Source organism: Temnothorax nylanderi, unplaced genomic scaffold, assembly GCF_030848795.1.
Source record: "Temnothorax nylanderi isolate EJ_2023f unplaced genomic scaffold, tnyl_v1.0 TNYL_tig0188_pilon, whole genome shotgun sequence".
NCBI lineage: Eukaryota > Metazoa > Arthropoda > Insecta > Hymenoptera > Formicidae > Temnothorax > Temnothorax nylanderi.
In genome coordinates, this window is record NW_027249250.1 from 82,272 (window position 1) to 88,768 (window position 6,497).

General features: G+C 36.2%; 1 long non-coding RNA gene across 1 annotated transcript; it reads right to left on the reverse strand.

Annotated features, from left to right (window-relative positions):
• Window positions 1–676: 676 nt before the first annotated feature.
• LOC139778568 (uncharacterized) lies at window positions 677–4,189 on the reverse strand. Its single transcript, XR_011719609.1, has 4 exons — window positions 4,017–4,189; window positions 3,468–3,615; window positions 2,978–3,211; window positions 677–2,706 (listed from the first exon to the last, which is right to left on the reverse strand). It is a non-coding gene; the product is annotated as an uncharacterized lncRNA (long non-coding RNA).
• Between the last annotated feature and the right edge of the window lie 2,308 nt (window positions 4,190–6,497).

Here is a 6,497-nt window from a genome sequence, read left to right on the forward strand (position 1 = left end):
CACTTGATTCACGTGAAAAAAACTGTCGCTTCAGTAGCGCCAAAATCTGTCGCTCTGAGACCGACAGGATAGTTTGAATGATTTTATGGTACCTTCTTTAAAAAATACGTGTTCGTAGCTATAAATTTGTATTCAACGACTGAAGAACCACCGGAAAAGCAATTCTGTAAAAGCATGTACAGTCGTTCACGGAAAGGTTGCAACACTTTTTTTTTGATAGGTTTTGGAACGCACGAATATTTAGAGACTGCGAGTCACTGCGTCTAGGGAGCTGCCGTGACGGGCCGTGACCAGCAGTGAGCTGTAGTGAGAGGTTAAGACAGCTGTCAAAAGAGCACATACAGGGTGTGTATACACAGCAAAAGACATCTTACAGCGTAACATCTGATAACAGGTAGGAACAAGACATCTTAAATAACGTATACTTTTTACGATATTTTAATGTAAATAAATAAATAAATAAATGAATAAATAAATAAATAATTAAATAAATAAATAAATCTATTTAAATTAAAATATTTAAATTAAAAAATAGAGTAATTCCAATAACTTTCAAGTCTTAAATTATTTCTCTTACATATTTCGCGACGTTTGATAAGTCTATCTAGTTAAGATATAATATGAGCTAAACGATTTGTTATATATTTCTATACGTTGTAGAATTTTGCCAAAGGACTGGAATAAGAGAAAATTTTATTTTGCAATAAATATTCTAATATATTTATAATTATAAGTCAGATATGATTTGCTTTACAAAGATGCAGACTGTAGTAACCATCATATATATTCTTGCAGATAATATAAAGAAACGAGGAACTGTCTCCTTGCGCAAACGTATATGGCACACTCTTCTGCGTGTTCACAAGTGGCTGAGCATGAGTGGATACATCTATTCATGGCTTCCGTGAACCATTTCCAAGGAAAGTCCCACGACCACCTGCAGGTTGAACGATAAATAAATATATCATTCAGAATAAAACACGAAAATTCGTTAGCCTAACTGGCAATAATTTTAATATTAATACAACAACGTTTCGACCTCTACTTTGGGTCCTTATCAAGTTATAAGTTATTTAGCAATGATTGAATTGCGCGTCAGGTTTTGAATCTAATGTTCGCTATGTTATACTTCCTGACCACATAGTTTAACGATGATAATAAGATTCAAAACCTGACGCGCAATTAAATCATTGCTAAATAACTTATAACTTGATAAGGACCCAAAGTAGAGGTCGAAACGTTGTTGTATTAATATTAAAATTATTGCCAGTTAGGCCGACGAATTTTCGTGTTTTATTATTTTATCACTGGCGAAGAATTATTTTATGGATTATTCAGAATGTTTTTTCTAACGAACAATTGTCCAAGGTGAATAGATTCGCAGAAACTTATTTCAATCAAAATCCAAACACTTTGTCAAGCATTATAAAGCTGATAGAAAAGCGTAAAAATAATCTTAAAGAGGCCGTACTTATTTTTACAAACCGATTTGGGAGAAATGAAAGTGACCAATTGATCTGATCAATCAAAAATATCAAATGTGACGCAAGACATATAATTATCTGCATAATTTTTCAAATAATATTATTTTTATTTATTATTACCGTTTTGTAAATAACATTTTATTCAGTTTTAATTATTTCTAATACGTCTTAATATTTTTCGAGTTCAACGAGTTCTGAGCTGAGCGTTGAATGGCGGCCGAAGAGGACGACCACGACGGCTCGCGCCGCCACGGAAGCCTCGCAGCAAGGAAGATCCGCGGGAGGCCAAGGCACGGGACCGAGCTCAGATCCCCGAGACTGGCGCGAGAACGCCGATCGGTTCACCTCGCCCAGGCCCGGCACGTGAAATAATGGCGTCGCTTTTTAATATTTAGTATTTTATTAATAGACTGGAAGTTACTGATAAAATTATCTACGACATATTACTGTTGTGTAATTAACAAATAATTTATATAGTATTATAGATTTGATGTTGTTTAATATCCTTCGTAAAATATCTTTTATAAACGCACTAAAGGTACTTTGGTTTATTACATTTGATAGAGCGAATAAATTTTTTAAATTGAATATATAATAATACTTTGTAGACATTATGTAATAGTATTATTTGCTAATAGAATACTTAAATTTCAATATAAATTTGTATTATAATCGTTGATAGACTTTGAAGAAAAGACATGAAATAATGGCGTCGCTTTGTAATAAAAAGCTATATCTCTAAACAGTAGTTATTACTATCTGTAGAATAAACATTGTATTTTCTGTTGAATCTTCAAAATTTAATATTGTTCGACAATCATCTGCATTCTCCGACACCACTGCACAACTAAATATCTCTTCCAGTCTTCCTGAACGCCGGAAAATTAAATACAGTATCCAAAGTATTAAATCCAATTATAATATCGATATCCTTTTGTTGCTGTAATCGAATTTCCTGCGACTGGCGAACAATGTTCGGTGGCGGACTGCAAATTGTTGGACTTCTTGCCGTTTGTGTGCGAGCATTGTCAGGCCACCTTCTGCAAAGAGCATTTCAATATGGTATCGCACGAGTGTTTAAAAACGGAGACCGCAAAATTCGTTGTAGGACAATCGGCAAGCTTCCTGTGCTCTAAGGAATCTTGCAAGGATGCGTCGTTGATCGAGATGCCTTGTATCAAGTGTAAGCGGCATTTTTGCGTGGCGCACAGGCATCACGGAGCTGAGTGAAACGGAGAAGACACAGAAACTGAAGAAATGGCAGATACCAAAGAAACAATTTGCAGAAGCAAAAGCTATAGTGGATCAACAAATCGCGGACAGTTTGAGGAAATCCAAATATACAACACTGGCAAATAAAGTACTATTACATGTTATATATAAAACAGAAAATATATGTTTTAACGGAAAACGTAAGCATAGATGTGTATTATACAAAGAGTGACCGCAAAAATAGCCTCTTTTTTCACCCTTGAATTTAGACTTCTACTTACAAGTACTAAATGATAGTCTATAATGAGTCATGAATCCTCAGAAAGTTTCAGATTTAGCTGGCTTTTTATTTTCAAGATATGGAGGGTCAAAGTTGTTGATTTCACCAACTTCACAGGCCCACAAAAAGAGAAAAGTTGTCTGCGCCATGGACTAGACTATGGTATTCCAATGTATTTTTGCCTGCTGAAACCGAATGTGACCTCAGTTTTGCTCCTACACGTCATGATTTTTTTCTACAACCAAAAACAGGGTGTTTTGTAGGGGCAAAATCTTATTATCATCGTTAAACTATGTGGTCAGGAAGTATAACATAGCGAACATTAGATTCAAAACCTGACGCGCAATTCAATCATTGCTAAATAACTTATAACTTGATAAGGACCCAAAGTAGAGGTCGAAACGTTGTTGTATTAATATTAAAATTATTGCCAGTTAGGCTAACGAATTTTCGTGTTTTATTCTGAATGATATATTTATTTATCGTTCAACCTGCAAGTGGTCGTGGGACTTTCCTTGGAAATGGTTCACGGAAGCCATGAATAGATGTATCCACTCATGCTCATCCACTTGTGAACACGCAGAAGAGTGTGCCATATACGTTTGCGCAAGGAGACAGTTCCTCGTTTCTTTATATTATCTGCAAGAATATATATGATGGTTACTACAGTCTGCATCTTTGTAAAGCAAATCATATCTGACTTATAATTATAAATATATTAGAATATTTATTGCAAAATAAAATTTTCTCTTATTCCAGTCCTTTGGCAAAATTCTACAACGTATAGAAATATATAACAAATCGTTTAGCTCATATTATATCTTAACTAGATAGACTTATCAAACGTCGCGAAATATGTAAGAGAAATAATTTAAGACTTGAAAGTTATTGGAATTACTCTATTTTTTAATTTAAATATTTTAATTTAAATAGATTTATTTATTTATTTATTTATTTATTTATTTATTTATTTATTTATTTATTTATTTACATTAAAATATCGTAAAAAGTATACGTTATTTAAGATGTCTTGTTCCTACCTGTTATCAGATGTTACGCTGTAAGATGTCTTTTGCTGTGTATACACACCCTGTATGTGCTCTTTTGACAGCTGTCTTAACCTCTCACTACAGCTCACTGCTGGTCACGGCCCGTCACGGCAGCTCCCTAGACGCAGTGGCTCGCAGTCTCTAAATATTCGTGAGTTCCAAAACCCATCCAAAAAAAAGTGTTGCAACCTTTCCGTGAACGACTGTACGGCTCTCATCGCCTCCTTTCGTGTTATTATTAACTAACTAAACTATCCATTACTTCAAGGAAAAATCGTAATAATAGTTATAACAACCAATGCAAAATTATTGTTAGGGACTTTTGAAGGTCTTTAAATACGAATGTAATATCTAGATCTTAAAAATAATACCGTAAACTGTTCTAATCATTCTATCGGTGTTACAGCGACAGCTTTTGGCGCTACTGAAGCGACAGTTTTTTTCACGTAAATCAAGTGACATTTCTGCATTCGGTCGGCCATATTGGATCCGCCATCTTGAATTTCCGAATTTCGACTTCACATTCGGAATCAGCAACCTCGAAAACCCCCTAGTACCGATTTTCATCCGAATCAAGTGACATTTCTGCATTACAGGCGGCCATATTTAATCCGCCATTTTGAATTTCCAAATTTCAACCAGATTCGGAATCAACGACCTCGAAAACCGCCTAGTACCGAGTTTCATCCGAATCAAGTGACATTTCTTGCATTTTTTTAGAAGATATACAATTAATTTTTTTTTACTTTCTTTATTCCCGGCGCTGCATCAGTCCGCCATATTGAATTTTCACAAAAGGCCACATGGCATTAAAAAATAGACACTTCAACGAAAATTTTAAGCCCTGTTTGGTTGAATTATGTCAAAAATTGAAGTGGGCAGGAGAGGACTCCGACACGCGGAGAATGCCCCATATATATTTTTTTTAATATGTATATATATATGTATATATATATATATATATATGCATATTTAAAAGTTATAAATATAAAAATTGTAAATATGATTAAACAAATATATATAAATATGACGTAGCGCATCGTCGATTTGCCAACTCGAGACTTGGCAGTCGGCGAGGCACGAGACACGATACCCGAAATGCGTGGCATCGTGGCAACGTCGCATAGCCGGCGCGTGCCGCCGCGGCGGGCGGCCAGCATATCCCGTCCAGCTGGGTGGTTGGGACACGAACCACCAAAGACCGACGATATCGAAAAGTGGATGTATACATAGCACGGACATGAACCAAATTTATCGACAGTATCGAAAAGTAGATGTGACTCGTAGTTCCAATTCCTGAAAGTGGATGTGTGGCGCTACTGTACGGCCTAGCAAAAGCGTCCCAAGAAAATCGCCGTCATTGCGCCTCTCATCCTTCTCTCTGCCTCTACTGAATACAACTTACCGTTTCGGATCTCTTATTATTTTATTCGGCGAGAAAACAAATTTTCGGGATTTGAAAAATTTTACTTTGAGCACTGAGAGAGAAAAATAGTTGACACGCAAATGCCATTCCGTTGGTACCTAGAGGACACTAAGAGACATCTGTGATTGATTTAGACAGGTTTCTAGCAGCAAGCATTTTAAAGTTAGGCCCGCGACAAAATTTCAGCAGTGTCACGAATAGCCACGGTCTTCCGTACTGTCTACACACACATATCAGCAATTAAATTACTACAAAACTTTGACAAAGGGTGCGACCCACTTGTGCTCCAAACGCTCTTGGAAACATTTCATCTTTGTTGTTTATCAAATGTTAAACAAGGATAAAATAATACTCTAAAGAGTTTGAAACGTCTAGTGCATCGCAACCCAAGACGCTTGGCCGTTTCGGCAGAATTGATTACCCAGACAGTACAATATCCAAAAGCGGGACATAAGACGTCTAAAAGACGTCTAAAAGACGTCTAAAAGACGTCTTATGTCCCGCTTTTGGACATGTGTGCTGTCTGGGCAGTCAATCCTAGGATTGCCTGCGTTTCGGGGACAAAGTCTTCTTAAAGTCTATAGTCGAGTTAGTATACTATTGATTAACTAGCAAAGTTTCTTACAAACACATTAGAAATAGAGACAAGCTCTGCAATAATTTCAATACATGGCCGTAAACGCCCAAAATATGCTTCACATATTATTATCTTACTCTAACCTGCTTTTGTAAAAAAGTTTTTTTATGTGCCCAGACCTTAGAGGTCTATTTAGACAAACTTGCATAGCGCATAAACATAAGCATAAGAAAATTGATTGGTCCATATACATGTGCATAAGGAAATAGGCCAATCTATTTCTTTATGCACCTATGCAAGTTTGTCTGGATTGACCTTAATTGGTTAATTCTTACGATACGTCTTAAGGCCAGCGCACGAACATTGCTGTAGCGTCTTACGCCTTACGTGAGAATCTTGCGTTACGCGACACGCAAGCCAATCTTACGGCAACGCACAAAGAAAAGCGCAACGTAACGTACGTAACATA